The sequence below is a fragment of the Lissotriton helveticus genome, chromosome 4_1, assembly GCF_964261635.1.
Source record: "Lissotriton helveticus chromosome 4_1, aLisHel1.1, whole genome shotgun sequence".
In the NCBI taxonomy this organism is placed as follows: domain Eukaryota; kingdom Metazoa; phylum Chordata; class Amphibia; order Caudata; family Salamandridae; genus Lissotriton; species Lissotriton helveticus.
The window spans coordinates 859,415,276-859,438,214 of record NC_136063.1 but is presented as its reverse complement, the minus strand read 5'-3'; positions in this window follow the sequence as shown (position 1 = coordinate 859,438,214).

Here is a 22,939-nt window from a genome sequence, read left to right as displayed (position 1 = left end):
TGGGCCCCCGTCAGCGGTTAAAATAAGGCTTGGGGATGTTTAAGGGAGGCGAGTTACTACCTCCTACATCCATCAGTTGGTCGACATGTTTCAGCCAGTGCCTTAAACTAAATCTGGCTTTCCTCAGGACCTTTTTAAAATAGAGTGTGGTGCAGGTTAAAAAGGAGTGTAATCCAGGCTATGTGTTACACTCACTAAGGTGTTTCTCTAAGTGTGAGAGCGGGGATTCCCTACCTAGCCTACTGGAGTACGAGGACGGTGCAACAGGTACAAGGCAGGCTCTGACCAGAAAAGCTGGTCAACCCCTTACCGCTTCACTCCTGGAAGCATTGGCTGCAAAATCTAAGCACATATATGAGAAGGGAATCCCCCCTCGCACACTTGGAGTTGCTCACAAAACCATCTGCCTTAATATCAGTAGAGGTAATTTCTGCAATGTCTTGAAAACACTCAGGACTTTAGATCAATTTAAAGGAGGAGGCTATTACACTTTCTTCCTTGACCTAGAAATGTCCAACCAGGTCATGATTATTTTCATTCACTGGGATTATTGCTTTATTTGGTACCAATCTGCATAGGCCCTTTCAACTTTCACTGGGATTCCAGTTGTTAGAGTAATTTCTATTCATTGCACAACTAACTTTGTTTTTAATTAATAGTTTAGATCTCAACTCTCTTTGCATTTTCTACCTTACCCAGTGAAGATTCTGGAGAAAACAGTTAGTAGGGAACTGTTGCGCTTCCTGGAGGAGAACTCCTTGCTTGATAAAGACCAGTTCAGCTTCCGCCCCGGTCACGGAACGGAGACGGCTCTAGTCACTATGCTAGACAACCTGCGGATGCGTGCCGACAACGGGAATGCGACTGTGTTAGTGCTTCTCGATATGTCGGCCGCATTCAACACGGTGAACCATCTAATCCTGTTGGAAATACTACAGAATTTGGAAGTGGGGGGCAGGCACTGCAATGGTTAAAATCCTACCTGGCAGGATGTCATCAGGTGGTAACACTGGCTCCTTTCACTGCCAGGAAAACATCGGTCACCCATGGGGTACCGCAGGGGTCTGCAATTAGTCCCATCTTATTTAATATTTATTTGCAGCCCTTGCTCCCCATTATAAAGTCTGCCGGAGTCTGCACAGTTAATTACGCGGACGATACACAATTGGCATTCTCCTTGGAGGGTGCCAAAGCTGTATCCCTTAATCGGTTCCAGGAATGCATGCGGAAGACAGCCAATTGGTTTAGTCGGAATTCCCTACAGTTTAACGCAGGAAAGACTAAGGTGGTTTACTGCTCCTCGGGTAGGCCACCTAGACAATTTCCATCTGAATTTAGGCTGACACCAGAGGAGGAACCACTGATTCCGGTGAGCAAAGTACGTAACCTGGGGGTGCTGATTGACAAGGACCTCCAGTTGGAATCACAGGCCAATAAGACCGCCAATGTCTGCTTTGCGTTGCTATGCATGCTGCGTAAAATTCTGCCCTTGCTGCCTAAAGAGACTCGCCCACTGGTAGTTAGTAGCATAGTGGGTAGCAGACTGGATTACTACAACTCGTTGTATCTAGGGGCCCCGTTATATATTCTACAAGGGCTCCAAAGAATCCAGTCTGCGGCAGCTAAACTTGCTATTGGTTGGCAACGCCGCTCCTCGACAACAATGGCATTGAGGGAGCTGCACTGGCTACCGGTGACGGAACATATTCGCTTCAAGTCCCTGTGCCTGGTTTTTAAAGCGATACATGAGTTAGGGCCAGTCCCTATGCAGGAAAGGTTCTGTAGGTATCAACCCCCCAGGCAGCTGTGATCATCTAGTGCCTCACTACTCACGGTGCCTAGGTTCAAACGGGCCAGGTTAGGAGGTAGAGCATTTAGTGTAGTTGGCGCTTGGCTGTGGAACGGACTTCCCCAGAGCCTTAGACAGATTAGCGCCCTGCTAGAATTTCGCAGGAACCTGAAAACCTGGTTCTTCCCCAAAGCCTAGCAGGAATCCTCTATTCAGGTAAGGGCTGATGTAACCTATTTTATCGTGACTCAGTTTTTACTCGAAAGCGCCAGGATACCCGTGGGGTGACAGTAAACGCTATACAAGTTTTTAAATCAATCAATCAATCAATTTTTATTCAAAGACTCTTACTTTGACAAGCTGAGGCAATTTTAGGATCGAAAGAACCCCTTGTGTTCTCTTTGCTCAGAGTGATGGGTTGCTTTTCAGTTTTATACAACCTCTCATTTGGGCTAGATTTTGAATCCTATAGGCTGATAAAATTAGATGTAATGAACATTTTGTAGATTTATGCTGATATACTCTCATGCTTACCAGCAATGGTTTTCTTGAGCTACAAAGAGGTTACTTTGTTTCTTTGGTCACTGTCACTGCACAGGACTTATCTATTTTTCCAGCTAAGTCTAAATGCAAACTCTGACCAGCAGGTTCATCACCTTTATGATCTCTTTAGATATTGGTTACATCTTCTTTATTCCCAGATAAGGTCACATTAAAGTTGGCACGCTGTGATTAACTTTATCTAGCTCTGAAGAAATATCCTTAAGATGTCTTGCTTTATTCAATTGAGTTTTATTAACCACTTCAAGGTTTTTTTAATATGCTCTTCAGAGTTCCCTGATTCAGGAAGTGTACATTAAGCAATGATGACTTCTAGGCAAGACTAAGAACCATATTGTTTGTAGACTAGAAGCACTCTACGACGTTCCCCTCCTCCACAATATTATATATTGTTCTATGTTCTTACTCCTACTGAAAGATTCTACCAGTCATTACTTGTGCTTGGGATAGAGACAACCTTTGAAAATGCATAGCATATTTTGGAATCAGTTGGGCAGTCAGATACATTTATATTGCAGGTTCCGAATCCAGAGTTAACTCATCCCCCACAAATCTGTCCTCAAAATTGATGACATTCAACTGCACAGTACCATCTTGACCGAGCACATAAGCTGAAAGTAGAAAAAGGTTTTACAAAGATGGGTAGGAGGCGTTCTTTACTTCGATGCCTTGTAACTTAATTGGGGTCATTAATTTGTGTCCCTTTTTTCAAGAGTACCCCGTTCATTTTGTTTTACTATTGATTTTTTGGTGGAATTGTTCAGATATAAAGAAACCAATGATTCAACTTGAGATTCATTTTAAGTTAAGAAAAAATTAAGCCTCTCACTGGGTCCCCCAATTATATTAATTATAGGGCATGTATGTAATCCTACCTTCTTGGACACAATTACTACACAATTGTCACAAATAAATATTTAGAATAACTGAGGTCCAACCCAATCTGTATCCTGGTAAAAAACTGACCCAAGTAAAGAGACTTAGAAGTCCCATTTCTGTGGAATCTGCTACACATCCATATATTGGACACAGTGAAATAGTGGTCTTGGCCAACATTAATTCAGGCATATGTAGTGGCCGCAGGATAGAAGATTACGGTGATACTTCCAAATGCTGTGATAATCACTTCAAACAACCACTTCTTGTGATATACCTCTACTTCATTTAAAACAACCTCTCTAAAAACTGGGGAAAGGTGAGAAAAAAGAACCAGTGAACCACGGTCAGTTAGAGCAAATGCCACTTATTCATTGATATAAGCAGTTTACAGAGGCAGACCCATACAAGATAAAGCAACAATGATGACTCTTCAAAACATCCATGCGTGGCAATCCAGAATGCTTTCCTTTTCTCCTGGGATTACTCAGTAGATGTGAGGATTAGGGTGCACTATATGATATGTCTGTGGGTCCTTATCATGGAGTTCACTCACAAATACTGTCCTGGTACAGTCATTCTTGTTTACTTAACCTTACTTCAACGATAGGTAGCTGTGGCTGCAAGCAGTAAAGCTTGAGAAAGAACTTAGAACCCTTGAAATGAGATGTAATGCCACATCGAAAGTCCCTGAGTGACTTGATAAATCCAGAGTAACGCAAAGGAGTGCAATTCACTGCATTGTGCTACTCTATCCATGGGTGATGTGTGGTTGTTTCCATGCAAAACCCATGGAGTTTGATGCATTCCTGGATTTACCATACGTTGTAGACCTAGGAATGCATAAAAACGGCTATGCCAACACAGGTGAGGCGTAACAAGGAGAGATTTGTTAATGTCTCCTTGGTTTTTCCTCTTTCTGTATCTGTTGCAGAATGCAGCACTCATAGAAAGAGGAGACTGCCTCAAGGGATACATTTTGTGCAGGAAAGTGTCCCTTCCTTCACAAAAAAATTCTGCTAACAACACAGGCACCCTTGCACCATGGTGCAAGAATGCGTACATGGGGGCTAGGTAGCACAATGTGTGCCAGCACAGGGAAAAGACACAAATGTGCCCTGCAATATTAAGTACAGCACATTCCTGACCCTTCCCTATCATGAACTGCAGCACAGCAAGGTTTCTTGTTGCACTACATGATATGATGAAAAATACAACACCTGGTGTAAAGCATTTACCAGGACCAACCTACAAAATAAGAAAGTCACACACCAATAAAGAGACAAAACCAACAGTTTTAAAAAAATAGAGCATATTTAAATTTAATTCTTAGAGACCTTGATCATCAAAACCCACCAGAGGGCCCCAGAGATACAGATTTTAGAACATTTTTTATCACATTAAAATGTGACCGCAAACAAGCATTGGTCAACAAAAAGTTTGTAAAGTTTTCAAAAGTTTGAAAGAATTATTGCATATACTCTGACCCAGGTTGAGTGGCCAAATCCAGCTGGGAAAAGTTCTAGGAGGCTAGAGAGGTTATTTTAAATAGTTATCTGGTGACCAGAGCTTTTTTAAAGCCACAGCCAAACTTTACAAAACGGCCATAATAGACATCAAAGTGCCTTTGTGTTAGTCCCTCGCCCCCGGTTGATATGGGGCAACTTTGGTCACAGAGATCGGGGTTCCTTGAAGTCCTCTGCGATGCAGTAGTAGGCCAGGCAAAAGTGTGCTACTGGTCTCCTTGCACTGCTGTTCAGGCAAAATCCATAGGTCGGGGCTAGTGGCCCTAGAGTACGACAAATACTATCTTTGATAGCACAGCAGCCAATTTAGTCTATCTCAGATTTTTCCTTTTGTGTGCCCGGTGCCTACAAATTTGTCAGTTTGGGCTTCTTCAGCTCAACATTTTTGACCAGGTCAGACCTAGTAAATGTAACTGACCTGCGCTGCATCATGGTCAATGTCAAAGTGTGCCTAGGTCCTGCTCTATCTTGACCAATGATGATCATTGGCACATTGTCCTTCTTGGCGCTATTTCTACATGAAACTTTAAACATTAATTTCTCTGTTTCCTCTTGTTGGATTTTGCCATTATATGTCATTTTGGTTATTAAATTATACTTTTTATTTCGTTCTGGGATGTGGATTGTTTTGCATTTTAACCGTATTACTGTTGCAATACTGCAGAAACACTTCATTCTGGGATTTTGATTGTTTTGCATTTCAACTGTATTACTGTTGCAATACTGCAGAAAAACTTTACACATTGCCTCTAAATTAATCTTGTGTACCCTGTTCCATAGCTGCTTGGGGTTTGAGTTCATGTTTATTTTGTGACTTTTTTACTTGAGGTGGGTATTACCCCCCCCCCCATTACTATCTAATTTCTTACATGTCATTACTCCATTTCAGAGTCTTTAAGAAATGCGTGGGTTAATGTGTAACATAATTACTTTCATGGGCCTAGAATGCAGAGCCTGGGCTACATCACTGTACTCCACAAAGTTCTCCACAGGGATTTACTGATGCAATCCTAGGCAAGGGGCATGGGGAACATAACAAGCTCAATTAGTCCAGCTCCAGATAGTACCTTGCCTCATATGCCACCTTCCTCCAAGGGCGATCATGAGCTGCACTGAGGCCGTACTCACCCCAAATCTTCACTCTACCTGGCTACCCCAACTGCTGCACAGAGACCCCTGTCCTTGCATCCCCTACTGTGAAAGTCATTGTGTCCTACTCCCTCACCTGCCTCTTCAGAGTTGGCAATGCCTTAGGGAAGCCCAACAGGGAGCAGAAAAGTAACTACGGCACCAGACGTACGATACCAGTGGGCGGAGATAGCAGCACAACACGAGCACGCCAACTACTTGCGTCAGTGTCACTACTGTTTGTGGCAACAGAAATTACGGGAAACATCCTTCACAACAAAACTTTTTCCACGCAGTACCTTTACAACGCAGGAATTACAACGGAAGTCGTTACAACGACTTGCGCTGGAGGGCGCTGTACGATAGGGAATAGTTTAATTTACTATCCAAAACCTTCCCTACTATCCACGGGGACTGGAGTTGCAATAGTAAATTAAACTATTCACTATCCAGCGCCCCCCAACGCAAGTCGTTGTAACGACTTGCGTTGTAAAACCTGCGTTGTAAAGGCATGTGTGGAAAAAGCACGCGTTGTAACAACATACATCCGAAATGACACCACAGGAGACATCACATCACATTCCTTGTCATGGTTATAGGTTTAGTTCATTACTATACGGCTTCAAAATTATATCATTTTGCCATAAAAAATTAGATGTCTCTGTGGACACTAAGATTACTTTTTTCACTGAGCCTCAGCTAATTAACCCAGAGTAGTCAGAATGAAAAGAACACAAAACTAGAAGACAGATTTCTGAATTTCTGAAGTCAGAATAATTTTCATGAACATTTAAAGATGAATTCAGTGAATACTAGTTTCAAAGGTCAGCGCTACTTTAAATGTCAGGGAAGTTTTATTAAGTTATCATCCAGGTAAATAATCATATTCCTTAATCCGTCACCTGAAATGATAATCATGCTGATGCTTAAAGGATTGGCACATACTTTTATTGTTAAGTCATACAAGAAATCATTCAGAATTACACCATTACAAAATTGTAAAGGATATTAATGGCCCAATGTTTGATGTGTTTAAGGCAAAAAAGTTACAGGCATTGATTTTTAGAATTGTTGCCATTTTTTGCGATGGCTGGCTTCTCACAAGTGATTTTTCGATTAAATGCAATATAATCGACGGTATTAAGCAAAGCACTATTTGAAGCCTTTCTGGGGTTGCGACATAAAACATATGTGAACCCCTCTCTAGAACTATTGTCTTATCTCCTTATTAACGTTTTACTAGTGGCGATAGACTGAATGTCCCTGTTTTTTACACATCAGAATAGGAGAGATTAATACTTTTGGAGTAGGTCTCATGTTTTCTACGACTTCCCAGAAACTCTTTAGGAAATGTTTGACAGTAGTAAATTTCGTGTGACCCTCCAACGCTCCAATTTTTACAGGAATAGAAATTCTACCAGATCCTGCCTTCTAACATAATAAAAAAGTGTGCTCTTATTCGTGCAGTTCGTGTCTCTGAAGAATATTTTATACCAGAGAGAAGAAAGTTGCCGCCACTTTGCCATGAATTATGGGGTCGATTACTCTCCTTTGTCACCCTGGAACCGCAATTACTCCTGACTTCCAACTGAGAAAAAATATGTATGCTCCTTTGGTGTGAATTGCCTGCAAGACATATGTGAAATCCCATAAACTTGAGTTTGTTGCTGTTCACTTGCTTCTGTTTTATAGGGTGGCCCAATCGCAAACATCCACAAGACATCTACTAAATCTAAGCATTTAAAGGGGTAATTGTGCCGCCCTGTCAGCATTTGGAAATGCACTTTATGCCATACAATCCTAATTTGTTATGATTCCGTTAGCCAGAGTGTGGAATTTACTTTCACACAGTTCATTTTTGAGCTTCCAAATTCCTACATCAAACAAAAAAAAGTTTTAGAGTTGAACCTAGCGTGCGAATAGATATTGACTAGAATTCTAAAACTCTCTTCATTGATTTAGAAAGCATAATCTCAGGTTTGCTTTCTGTGAAACTGAAGGGTTGAAAAAAGCACAAACCATGTCAATGATACCAGGAAAAACACAATACTAATGAGGAAATTAAAGGTTAGTTGACAAATTAAATATGAAAATTAATCAGCATTTGCAGTGCAAAATAAGCAGTGCTCCACCGGGGTTATTCTGCCAATAAGAACGTCATGTTTAACAATACAGCTGAGAGAAACTGCTGTATTGTTGTCATTGAAAGCCAAGTCAACAAATGGATCTGTCGCACTATAAAGATTATGATGAAGTGCAGCTGCAGGGGATTGTGACACATAAAAAGTTAAATTAATAAGTGCTGAAATTTGCGCTGAAAGGTCGCAATTGCTTCAAATATAATGTTCATAATTTAAATGTAACATTTAACTAGATTTTTTTTCAAATTTCAATGGCGGTATAAGCTTTTTTCTCAAATGGAAATCTTTGAAATACATCATTTTTTATTGGTAGTGTGGAATGGTAGTTAGGAAGTATTTACTTGTAATAATTTGTGAAGAGAAAACTGGAAATATGAAAATCCACGCCAAAAAAATCACTCAGCTACTTTTTCAGAGGTAAATTGATTGCCAGCACTTTCCTCAAATATCTTGTTTTAAATGAACCGTAGTTAATTTTTTCACAACATCACAAAACAAATAAAAAATTAGAGGTGGATGACAAACACATTGCTACAGCTTCAGGGTAATTCTGAAGATGTAACTGTTTTCAGACATTCTTCCGAAGATTAGTAAATATGAAAGGTGAAAGGTTAGCAAATTATTTGCTGTGAGTCACAGATTCTGTCCTGTCACGCTTTATTTCGAATGCTTGAAAAAATCGAGGCGTGTCCACAAAAATCAATCAAGGCTTCATTTAGAACGATGTTTAGGGGCATATTATCAAGGACGGCGTTAAGATTATCTCCGGTTTAGCGGCAGAAAACTGCCGCAAAGTGGCGATAATGGGCTTGATAATATGCCCTGGTGAATTCCAATGGAAGCCCATGTTCCCACCAGAACATGGACTTCTATTGGACTTCTCAAGGGCATATTATCAAGCCCATTATCGCCGCTTTAGCAGCAGTTTTCTGCCATTAAACCGGTGATAATTTTTAACGCCGTCCTTGATATTATGACCCTTAGTTTTTTAAGTGCTCCTCCATATTGAGCATGATTTTCGCTTTTATTGTAGGCAATCATCATCATTACGCCTCCAACTGATGTAATAACTCCTATTACTCCCCAGCTCTCTAATCGTGGGAGGCCATGCAGCAGGGCGCTATTGTTAATAATTTTTAAAAGTATTAGTGCAATTTGATTTTTGAAGGTGGGTGGAGTATATTGGGGAATGAATGGGAATTGATTTTTGAATTTACATATTAATTAATGCTTCATAACATTTTTTTTACGTTATTTATTTCTGTTCCTAATTTTAATTTTGGTTTGTTGGATTTATTGGGTGATTGGTGTAATAATGTTTTTAAACAGATTTTAATTAATGGTAATGGATTACTCTGCTTATTTTTTTTGCAGTGTTTAATGATTATTTCGTTGTTCAATTTTTTAATACATTCATATTATGTAATTAATTTGATTTCAGTTTAAGGGGCTTATTGGGGTATTTGGTGCGTAGTATTTTTAATAATTATACATTAATGTTTATTGATTTAGCTGTTAGTTGTAACAGATTTTTTGTATGTATATGTTTAAATGTAAAACATTATAAATATGTGTCACATTTTAATTCTGGGTTATTTTATATTGCCAACTAATTATGTGCCTTTTTAAATATTACTTACATTTAAAACCAGGGCCGGCTTTAACAGAGGTGGCGCCCTGTGCAACAATGTTTGTTGGTGCACCCCCAATGACCACCCCTGCCACACATTCCCTTACTAGTACCCTTTAAAGGGGGCCCGCAAATCTCCATAACTACTGTCTCTAAGATGCATATAGTTTTATAGCACAGTTCATATCAATGTAAGGTGTCAGAGCGCTTTACATCATACACACATTTCACAGAGACAATCATACGTGTGTAAATCAGTGTATAGAAAATGTTACATCAGACATGACTACAAGGTGTAGGAGTAACATATAATCTATACTGGTAGGCAATAAGGTTTAAGGGTCCTTATTCTGGAAAAGCACACATTCTGAATTTAAAACAACATCATTGTTAGGGTTTCTCTTTAATGAGAAGAATTGTTTTCTACCCAAATGAACCCTTTAAGCAAATTAAGGATGATGAAAGACTGGGCAAAAACATATAGCTCTAACATATACCTTGCAGTTTGCATGCAGCTCTTTGATGACAGTTAATAGTTCAACCTTCTATATTAGGATTTTGACTTATAAACGACAAGTTACAAAAGGAGCTCTCTTACAGATGCAGTAACTCTCTGACTTTTTTACATTACATGCACTTTGTTAACTGCATTGTACACGTTCTTAGAAGCAGGCATTCTAACCCTTAGGATAAGTCAAAATGTCTACTAGACAAACCTCTAGTCTCTTTCCAGGAAGACGATTAATCACCCACAATTATCTTGACATTTTAATTGGTGCCTAAAAATTGCTAAAGGCCAGGAACACGGCAGCAGGTGCTTTTAAAATGATAATATACTTGTAAAAATGACGCTCCCACCCCAAGTCAGCGCCCAGTGCAGTAGCACCAATTGCACCGCCCCAGAGCCAGCCCTGTTTAAAAAGGATATATTTTCAACAGATTTTTTTCCAAAAGGATGTGGGATATATTGTGGGTTTGGTTGAGTTGTTTAAATAAAAACTTATATTTTTCAATGATGTAAACATGTATATATACTTTTCAGTTCCTAACCTCTGTAATCTCCTTCCACTAATTCTGAAAGTAATCTTTCTAAAACTCAGGAGTAATCTGAAAGCACGTATTTTCTCTTAAAGATATAGGTTTGGCAGCTAGAGACTCGATTGATAGTGATTGCTCTGCATTAAAACAAATAAAACAAAATGTTAAATATACAAGTTGTTATTGGAATGTGCCTATATTCCAGGGAATATTTTTGGTGTGTGTGGGTTTTCTGTGTTAGATTGAGGTATACTTTTGTATTGAAAAATGTCTACTATTTTTGTAATAAAATTTTATTTGCATTTAAAAAAAATATATATATTTTGTTCAGCTAAAAAATAAATGTTTATGTTTGTATAAAAATATGTGTTGTAGAGGGTAATTACATTAAATGTATGTAAAGGATGTGACCATTCAAGCATATATAGTTTCTAATGTTTGTCCAGCTGGAGTTAGGCTAGTCAATTTGACCCTCTCCCTCTTGGTTTGTACAAGCAAAGTATGAACTTTCCCCGATATTTGTTAAACTTGTGTCACAATACTACATTTGGTGCCCTCCGATGTGTACACTGCAGTTAGTATAGTACATGTGTCCACCTTCCCAATTTATGCAAGTGTTTAAATGGAGTTAGAACAATAAATATACCCCCACCTATTAATTGCATCATCATGCATGTTTAACACCAGATATCTAATAGTAAACCTTACCATCCCATATATGCACTTTCGCCAATGTTTGGTAGGTTGGAGTTAGAATACTACATGTATGCCCCCTCCTATAGTATGCATGTTTTCCAGTATTTCAATGTCTGAAATTCAGACGGACCTTGTGCTTTCCTGTCTGCCCCTTCGTAGATTGGGGCTGTTGACACCTGCATCTGCCCTGGTGGGACCGGAGTCCTAGGGCTTCGTATCGGCGGCTCCTAACCCCAGCAGGGTTCATCTCCAGTGACGGGGACTACAGGCCCCATAAGACCAAGCGCCCTGCACAGCTGCCACAGGTGAGGGGGAGGTGCTTTGCCAATGCGCTTATTAGCGCTGCCCCCCTCACGTGGCGCGGGACGCTTCTTTCCACGGACCTTGTGCTTTCCTGTCTGCCCTTTCGTAGATTGGGGCTGTTGACACCTGCATCTGCCCTGGTGGGACCAGAGTCCTAGGGCTTCGTATCGGCGGCTCCTGACCCCAGCAGGGTTCATCTCCAGTGACGGGGACTACAGGCCCCAGAAGACCAAGCGCCCTGCACAGCTGCCACAGGTGAGGGGGAGGTGCTTTGCCATTGCGCTTATTAGCGCTGCCTCCCCTCACGTGGCACAGGACGCTTCTTTCCACGGACCTTGTGCTTTCCTGTCTGGCCCTTCGTAGTATGGGGCTGTTGACACCTGCATCTGCCCTGGTGGGACCGGAGTCCTAGGGCTTCGTATCGGCGGCTCCTGACCCCAGCAGGGTTCATCTCCAGTGACGGGGACTACAGGCCCCAGAAGACCCAGCGCCCTGCACAGCTGCCACAGGTGAGGGGGAGGTGCTTTGCCATCGCGCTTATTAGCACTGGCTCCCCTCACGCGGAGCGGGACGCGCGCGGGCCGTGCCCGGTCCAAGCGCGGGCCCGTCCTGCTCCCGTCATCGCCTGGAGGAGGCTGGACTGGGCCATCCCTCTAGCACCTTGTAGTGTAGTTCTGTCGTGTTTTGGCAGCTCCTGAGTTAGCGTTTAGCACAGCTACACGGTCTTTTCTGTTAACTTGACCAAAACAAACGGGGGCCATTTTGAATCCCTCTGACTTCCGTTTCCTATGAACACGCTGCCTCGTGGTCAGTGTGCCCTTTTGTCCTTTCTCGATACCCATGGTCACTAGTCTGCTCGGCAACAGGCTATTTTTAGTACTGGTCAAGCGCACATGCGCATTACGCACCAATTGGTCACTCTTTAGGAATGTTCACACTAACTGACCAGTGCTGTTGAAACTCCTCCCACATGTTGGCCGTGTTCCAAAAATGACCTTATATGTACCTAAAATGTGTAACTTGTAACCGCCTATCTTTTTATTGCTAATAAACTGTATAAAAGAGGTCGCGCACCAATGTTCGGTGTGCTACTTCTTACATTACCGAAGGGTGCTGTAGGAATGTATCACCACCCCATGGGGTCTTAATAAACTTGTCTTTTACCTTTTCCAGTGTCCGTGCCAACTTCTATACTAAGGCGTTCGAGAGTTTAACAGAGTATGTAGGCCTGATTTGAACCCAACACCACAAATTGGCGACCACGAAGGGACTCATCGGCGACTCGGATGCCCGAAGGAGAGGTCGTGACGAAGGTCAGGAAACTCGCCATGGACGCGTACGCTGCCACTGAGTGACCCGAGTCTCGGCACCCACGGTGTGTTTTCCCGTCCTTCCGATCTGACCTTCCAGGTGGCGCCGGTCTTCGACTGAGATTCTGATCTTGGATTGTCGTGATGTGCCGTTTTGGCTGATTTGACCAACAGAACTTGGCAGTTGGACTTTGGACGTTTGAAAAGAAAATTGGTAAGCTTTTGATTGGTGAGGTAGTCTACTGACACTTACTGTGGCTTTTTGAAAACTTTGAATTTGAATTTGAATTTGTTAGCTAACGTTTTGAATCTTTGAATTTGAATTTGAATATGTGAAGTGCACCTCACATAGGCAGGCATGTAGGGATATTTCTCTGATTTATTTGATTTGAACGGTCCACCGCGTTAGGTGTCATTTTTGTAGTATCGAGCTTTCATGGTACTTTTTGAAACATGCCTGTTTTTAGCACACTCCGTAGGATGTGCTGTTCTGAAAATGGTACCAATTATCGATTAAGTGAAAAACAGCCGGCTCCCCCAGAGGGGACTCCAAATCGTGAAATGTATGTCAAATTCGGTATTCCACCTATAATGTATAGTACATTATGGCATAAGTATACTAAAACTGATCATGAATTACAGTGGCCACTATATGGGTCGTTTGACCTTCGAAAGGTACAATATGTAGAGCAGTGTTTGTTTCAGCGAAGGTCTAGACAAGATATGTTTGATTGTGTGCGCATGTGGGAGAAAGAGGTGCGTGAACGAGCGAAGCGTGAGGAAGCCTTGGCGGAGAAAGTACAGCGGAAGGCTGCACATGACAAAGCTTTACAGCTACAGGAGAAGGAATTACAGGAAAAGAAAGAGAGGGAGAGACGAGAACGCAATTTACAGGTTAATGGTCAATTCCCTATCAGGCGTCCTCTCTATCCAGTCCTTACTAATGAAACGGATGATTTTTCATTACTAGATCGTTGTCCGCCCCCGTACGTCGCACCAACGGCTCCGAGCGAGGAATCAGACGAGGATAGTGATCGAACACAGCGTACCAGGTTACATGCGGAACGAGCTGCGGAATTACGTTCATTTGCACGAAAACTAAATACTAATACTGTTACCGTTTCTGACGTTACTGAACAAATGGAACAGTGGCCTGATAAGGAACGACTGTATTTTTTAGATCATTTTGGAGATGAAGTTGTTGAGCGGTATAGAAAATACTCTCTCGAGTTAGAACCAAAGGAGATATCCAAGGGTCGTGAGTATTTTCGTAAAGGTCTTTTTGTTCTTTCAGATGCGGACGACTTCTTCAAGCGTTTGATTGAACTGCGTAATGAGGCGACACGACTACGGGAGTTGGAAAAGTCGAAGAATTCGTCTACGTCCGGAGCGACGGGGATATCCAAAGAATGCCCTATTTTTGAAACAGATAAGATCGCTGCGATTAATGTTAGACCTATGCGAGAAGCTGCGCCTTTATATGTCCCTCATAAAGGGGATGGCACAGATGATGATAAAAGATCCAAAGACGCGAAAGGGTATTTTGTATATAATTGGGTTTATACGCCTTGGAATAGAGCAGATGTCATGGCGCTTAAGAACGCTTTACCTGATCCCCGTAAAAACCCTGCGGCTTTTTATGAAAATGTTGAAAGTGCAATTTCTTCATGTATCATGACGTTAGTTGATATTGATCTATTTTTCGGGTTGATATTGCCCCCTGATATGTGGAGAGTAATTCGTAGGTTTGATGACCTCACGACTCTCGGGGCCACTTGGAAAGATCTTGTTCAGGCTGATTTAGATAGAGAACCAGCATGTAAGCCGTGTCAATTAATATTAGACCTTCCAGGGGCCATACTAACAAAACTAAAGACTCTTGCTCCCGCTAAAAAGATTGATTGGACTATATTAGCCTCTTGTAAGCAGAAAGCGGAAGAATCAGTTTCCGATTTTTTCTCTCGCTTCGAGGAAGCGTTCCATGATTACAGTGGTCAATTATTGACGGAAGATACTGGCAGGCATTTATTCGTTGATAAGTATGTAGCTAATCTCCTACCGGAGATTGCGAAACGATTAAAAGCGAGTGAAAGTTCATGGACCACAGCAACCCCTGCTTCTTTATTGACTATGGCTCAATATTATGAAAGACAGGAATTGGAGGCGAAAGAAAGTAGTGAAAAGAAGGCGAAGGACTTGAAAACGAAGGTAATGTTAGCTCAGGTTCAGGCTACGAGAGGGAACAATAGAGGGGGGCGAGGATCGTACAGTAATGCTCCTCCCCCTCGCTCGGACATTTCTGTGAATCAATGTGCATACTGCAAACAGTTTGGGCATTGGATTGCAGACTGTCCGGTGTTTCGAGAGCAGCGTAATTTGAGGGGACGAGGAAGTGGGAGATCTAGGAATTATTATGGAGGGTCAAGAGGAGGTTATGGCACGAATGATCGTGGAGGATATGGAGCAAGGGGTCGTGGTCAGTCAGATTATAATACGTTTGATAATCGCAATCAATATCAGATAAATGAGGGTGGTCCTGCTGAACCACGGGATGAGCATTATGCATAGGATTGCGTAGGATGGGGGGTGGAATCGGTTGAGGTACCAGTTGATCAAAGGGGTCCATACATAGAAGCACATGTTCTGGGTTCCACTGATCAATTTCTGGTCGATACAGGAGCTACTCGTAGCGCTTTGTCCAAATACTTGGTTCCAAGGGCTCCCCTGTCTGGCGAGGTAATTACAGCAATAGGGTTCGATGGAACACCTACTTCTAGCCCATTGTCTCAACCAGTTGCATTTCATGTTGATAAATTTGCTGCCCCTTGTCCCTTTTTGTTGTCTCCAAATACACCAGATAATATTATTGGACTCGATATGTTAAAACACTTTCGAGCTACTATTCGCTGTGCCCCAGAAGGAGTGCGAGTTGTGTTGAATGAGAATTACCCAGACTTTGAGCGAGTGTGTTTTCTCCATGAATCTGAAGTGTTGGCCTCCTTACCAAACACGTTGTGGGCCACTTCTGACTCGGATGTGGGGCAGATGTTAATCCCTCCAGTACGTATTACTGTAAAGGAGGGAGTCTCTCTACCACGTGTCCCACAGTATAAGATTTCCAGAGAAGGAGAACTTGCTTTGATGCACATTGTGAACGATTTGATTTTGGCAGGAGTAGTTGAGGAAGTCCCCTACAATGTTTGCAATAGCCCAATTTTACCGATCCTTAAAAGAGATACAGATGCTAAGGTTTACCGTTTCATTATTGATTTGAGGGAAATAAACAAGATAGTAGTGCCTCAGTACCCGGTGGTGTCTGACATCACCACGTTGCTTACGCTGGTTCCACCGACGGCAACTACTTTTACAGTTATCGATTTGAAGAATGCCTTCTTTTCGATCCCTGTACATCCTGACAGTCGATATCTATTCGGTTTTACATTAAATAATAAATCGTACAGATTCTGTCGAATTCCTCAAGGCTATACTGAAAGTCCTAGCATTTATAGTCAGGCATTAAAAAGACAGCTTGATTCCTTTGACTTACAAGAGGGAGTGGTTCTCATTCAATATGTAGACGATATCTTACTTGCTGCAGACACGCCAGAACAATGTGAGAAGAGTACCTTTTCTTTGCTTTCCTTCCTGGCTAAACATAATCATAAAGTTTCGAAGAAAAAGCTACAATATTGTAGACCAAAGGTGACCTACCTCGGTCATCTTTTGTCTAAGGAGGGCCGTGCATTGACACCAGATCGAATTCAAGCAATCCTAGATACTCCAGTCCCTCGCACTCAGAAGGATATTCGCGCCTTTATAGGTTTGACGTCTTTTTGTAGGCAATGGATATTGGGTTTTTCGCATATTGTTAAACCATTGTTAGCATTGTTGTCTAAAGACACATCGATTCCCATTGAATGGACGGATGAATGTCAGAACGCTTTTGAACAATTGAGACAAGCTCTTTGTTCTGCACCAGTGTTAGGTACACCTGATTACACGAAGATTTTTACATTATATGTACACGAGAAGGATGGGTGTGCATTGTCAGTGTTAGTGCAGACACACGGAGACAAACAGAGGCCTTGTGCATACTTCTCGGCGGTACTCGACCCTGTGGCTCGAGGGTTGCCTGGATGTTTTCGAGCAGTTGCAGCAACAGCAGTTGCGATACGACAAAGTGAGGGAATAGTTTTGTCACACAAATTGTTGGTGCTGGTTCCCCATGCGGTAGATGCGTTACTGAATCAAACAAAAACGCAGCATCTAACCAGTGCCCGTTTGACAGGATATGAGCTAACGTTGTTGGCGCCGCACATCACACTAAAACGATGTGCGACACTGAATCCTGCTACTTTACTGCCGGATCCTGTTGCTGAGACCCAGAAGGAAGAACAACATGATTGTGTTTTTCTGACTGAGGAACAGACAAAGGGTCGTATCGATTTACAGGATACGCCATTTCCAGATGTGGATGGGGAACTGTGGGTTGATGGATCGTGCGTGAGGTTACCAGATGGTACGACTTCCGCAGCTTATGCGATCACGACACTTAAGACCGTGGTAGAAGCAGCACGGATACCCCAAAAATCGGCTCAAGCGGCTGAGTTGATAGCCTTAACGAAGGCATGTGAGTTAAGTGCTGGACTATGTGTGAACATTTACACGGATAGTCGTTACGCTTTTGGAGTAGTGCATGATTTTGGCCTACTTTGGAAGGAACGAGGATTCCTGACTTCACACGGAGTACACATCATGCATGGAGAATTGGTACGCGATCTCCTTAATGCACTGTTATGCCCAGAGAAAGTTGCAATAGTCAAATGCAGTGCACACAAAAAGGTGACGGACAAAATAGGGCAAGGCAATGCTTTCGCAGACCGCATTGCGAGAGAGACCGCTATGCTGCAAAATAATTTCCCCATGTATGTGGTGAAGTCACAAGCTGAGCGGTGGCATGATGCTAGAGAAGAAATACTAGATATACAGAAGTCAGCATCAGAGGCGGAACTTGTGAAATGGGCCACTGAAGGAGTATTAGATGATGAGGGTTGCTGGCGTAGTAAAGATATGGAGAGATGGAAACTACCCATGGCCTATTTACAAACAATGGTGCAAATGACACACGGGCTGGCACACATTGGAGCTCTCGCAATTACTAAATTGCTTACACGAGTTTGGGAAAATGCTGACATTGCTAGCACGGCTAAGAGAGTAGTGCAGACCTGTCTGATATGTTTGCAGCACAATCCTGGACAAGGGACTCATACTCCTAAAGGAGGGTTTGTTCCACCTACTGCACCATTCGAAGTACTACAAATGGATTACATCCAGCTGGAACGCTGTAATAATCTCAAGTATGTCCTAGTAGTGGTGTGTGCCTTCAGCAAATGGATTGAGGCTTACCCTACGAAAGACAATACAGCATTGACAACAGCTAAGGTGTTACTCAAGGAGTACTTCCCGCGCTACGGTGTTTGTAAACTTATGTGGAGTGATAATGGCCCTCATTTCATCGGGAAAGTAGTGGAATACGTCCTGAAAGGATTGGGAATCAAGCAACGATTCCATGCTGTCTTTCATCCGCAATCAGCAGGTTTAGTAGAACGATACAATGCAACTCTGAAGCTGAAGCTAGCAAAGATAGTGGCATCTACATCTCTGAAATGGCCGGATGCTTTGCCTTTGGCATTGCTGTCCATTCGATCAGTGCCACATTCTCGATCTGGCCTCACACCCTACGAAGTGGTGTTTGGAAGGCCTATGAATATTTGGGGAGTTCCAAAACCTCGTTTGATACATGATATGCCTTGTATAATGATGAACGATTATCTGGCACGATTAACAAATGATTTGCTTTCTATCCATCAACAGGTTCGAGAGGCGCTCCCTGATAACTCCGCTGGTGAGGCTCACGATCTCCGCCCTGGAGACCACGTGATGGTCAAAGTATTTGAGCGATCCAGCAGTTTGGAACCGAGATGGCATGGCCCTGAGCAAGTGCTGCTGGCTACGCGAACTGCTGTGAGAGTCACCAACAAGAAGCGGTGGATACATTCAACGCATTGCCGACGTGTCTCTCCGGATCTGGTGAGCCCTGTGGTGCTATCCGACTACAGAAAGGTTTTGGATACAGAAAAGAGCCCAGCTGTCACGCCTGATGAATTGGAGGGAGCCTTCCCGGACCACGTTGTTTCTGATAAAGTGAAGTACAATCTACGCCCCAGGAAATAAGATTCGTTTTGTGTTTTTGAAACTGGTTGGTAACCGCTCTGAGGTTTGTGAAACGGAAGCCGGGAATATCAAGGGGGGGGGATCAGTTCTGCCCAGTGTAGCGACACCCGTCTTGAATCCCGGAGAACAAATCAACGGCAGCCTCGGTTCAGAACCATCGTTTTATTTTTTCCTCGCTTAGTGTTGCTTGTGAAGAGTATTGTTTTGTGAACTATGGCATCTCCTTCGACACAAAAAGGGAGAATTCTTGGTGCTGTTTTGTTTGTCTTGACCGTAGTGGTGATCGCAGTATTAGCTTGGACTATAGAACTGTTGTTTCCTGCACGAGAACATTTGCTGCCCACCACTCCAAGTCCGTCTGAACATTTTCATTTCACTCTGCCTTTTCACGAAGAAAGACATAGGCAGACTTATTTGAATAACAGCTTTATTAAGATTCTGCATCATACTCATAACATGACCAACACGTCCAATTGTTGGGTATGTGGGATGTTGCCCGGACATCAGAAGAAGGGAGGAACACCACTCATTCCTCTCCCGTTTTCTCATAATGGTTCTTGTCATGCTTGGTACACTCTTCTTTTTACTCTGCGATGGCCAACGAAAGGTGGACTACTTTTTCGGTTGAATAAAATATGCTATAACGATAAAGATGGCTATCCACACGCTGAAGGAACTAAATTCGAATGGGAAGAATACCGTCCGGACAATGTTTCTACACCTCGTGTATATACGAATCAAAGACTTATAAATGTGACGAGCATGCATATAATAACAGTCATTGATACAAAAGCAGATTTGTGTATTAGAAATAAAGGTACAATCCCTGTAGGCCGCAGTGAATGTAATATTACACTTACCTTTGATACACCAACTGGAATTGCATTTGTAGCTTCACGTAACACATATTTCATTTGTGGAAATAAGGGATACCACCGTCTACCATTGGGATGGTTGGGAACGTGTTATATAGCATTTGTATTACCACCTGTGTTTATTGCTCCTCCCATGTATCACAATGATTATGTTTTGTACCATGATTTCATATTGAATAGAGTGAAACGAACAATAGATCTTGATGAAATAGACCAGACTGATACCACTTTACAACAATATGTAGATTTCAATTTGGGGTTATTTTCATTCGTAGGAGCTGCACTGAATAGCAGGAAGATAAGGCGGCTTACACGTGTGGTGGAAGCCGTCGCTAATGAAACTGCCTCTGCTTTAGGGAATATTACTGAGGAATTACAAATTACCAGAATTGTAGCGCTCCAGAATCGAATGGTTCTAGATGTGATACTAGCTGATAGAGGTGGAGCATGCCGCGTCATCGGAAGTAGTTGTTGCGTGTACGTACCAGATAACTCACCTTCTGTATATGATTCGATTACAAAATTACATAAAATAGCTGCTGAGATCCACCCAGAAAATGGAACATGGACCTTTTCTGGTTGGTTCTGGACCCTGCTTAGTACTTGGGGTTGGAAATTATTAACGATTCTCTGTGTTTTTATTGGAGTACTATTTTTCCTTTGTCTATGTATTCAATGTGTCCCTACATTATGTTCTGTATGTATCACAGCCTGTATTCCGTCCAAACGAGCTATTGTTAAGCAAGAGAAACTGATCAATGATGAAGTATTGAAAATAATGGCTATTAACATTGAGGATGAACATTCTGACTACGTCCACTATGAGGTAGCTTTTGCTAAACGCTAAAAGGGCCGTCTGTCGTGTTTTGGCAGCTCCTGAGTTAGCGTTTAGCACAGCTACACGGTCTTTTCTGTTAACTTGACCAAAACGAACGGGGGCCATTTTGAATCCCTCTGACTTCCGTTTCCTATGAACACGCTGCCTCGTGGTCAGTGTGCCCTTTTGTCCTTTCTCGATACCCATGGTCACTAGTCTGCTCGGCAACAGGCTATTTTTAGTACTGGTCAAGCGCACATGCGCATTACGCACCAATTGGTCACTCTTTAGGAATGTTCACACTAACTGACCAGTGCTGTTGAAACTCCTCCCACATGTTGGCCGTGTTCCAAAAATGACCTTATATGTACCTAAAATGTGTAACTTGTAACCGCCTATCTTTTTATTGCTAATAAACTGTATAAAAGAGGTCGCGCACCAATGTTCGGTGTGCTACTTCTTACATTACCGAAGGGTGCTGTAGGAATGTATCACCACCCCATGGGGTCTTAATAAACTTGTCTTTTACCTTTTCCAGTGTCCGTGCCAACTTCTATACTAAGGCGTTCGAGAGTTTAACAGAGTATGTAGGCCTGATTTGAACCCAACACCACAGTTCCTATCTTCCCAATAGGCTCTGCGCATTGGAATAATACCTACAGCAGTAAAGGCCTAGGCCAGACGTTAACTAGGTCTACTACTGTCGATACTAGACTTAAAGTTTTGGGTTTGCCAGCGTAGCTCAGAGTTCACTAGAAACTTTCTCGAATGTTCAAGGAGGAATTAACTTCCCTGATTAGACAAGAAGGGATTTAGTTTCTGACAACCATAGAACATGACAACTTTGCTCTCCCCTAATCAAGAGTCAATCTCGAGAGTCGTGTGAACAAAAGGCAAATTATTTTACTCAGTCAGTACGTGCATTCTTAGTCTCATCAGAATGTAGAGAAAAGGAAGAGACGGGCGTGTTCAATAAAAAGGTGTTATTTATTGATCAGTCTCTTTTCTCATACAAGAGAAATGGATCGATATTATTGCAATACTTATAGTTAAGTAAAGTGCATACATTAAAAGCAATAGTATAAAATAATACTGTAAAAACATTGATATGGTTTCTAAGCCATAAGATGTTTTAAAATGAAGAAAATATATTATATACACATATACATTTGACTAAACGTACTCAACTGGTGTTTCTAGATACGCCTACCCCGTGTACCTGACCTAAGTCTAATACGTGGGCGGGAATAGATAGTTACAGTTTAAGTTAAGTTTGTTTTTGCCAAGTGAATAACTAAAGAATTCTCTGTGAGGGGTTATTCAGTTCTGTACCTGGAATGTAGGATGAATGAGGAATGGTATCTCTCTCTCTGGTCTCGATATTCCAGGCTGCCTGCGAGGGCTACCCGGAAACGCCGGTGCTGGATTCTCGGCAGGAGAAAGCAGCGCGTCTCTCAGCGCGTCAGAAAGGCGGGGCTGCGCCAGCGGGGTCTGCTCTGCTCTTCGCTTCGGCAAGTATGGCTGCTCCGTCTCGTCACCACGCGTGTGTTTGCATATGGCAAGATCGGTAATATTTATACCTTTAAGGTGCCGAGATTGACGTAAGGATGGACATAGATACGTCAATAAAGATGTCATACGACTTGCTCGTTAGCACATTCTTTTACTAAAGTTCTCGGTGAAATCAAAACAATGGCCGCAGGGTTTTGCCCAGGTTGTCATAGGTTTGATTTGTTATGAGAACTACGTATGCCTTATCAGGGGCTGGAGGAATATCGCTTGTCTAATTAGATCGCAAGTGTTATGACCTAATCAGATAACACGTTCCTGTGCCGTAGTGTGACTGCGTCAGATAACGGTATCTGCATCATGGGGGTTTTCTGCCTCATGGGCTGACTGCTAGTTAACTTGTTGGTTTGTTTAACTAGAATAGGGTCAGGAATAGGGGGATCGATTCAGAACCTATAGGAATACATGACACCCACTCCACGCTAACTATGGACATATTTACTAAT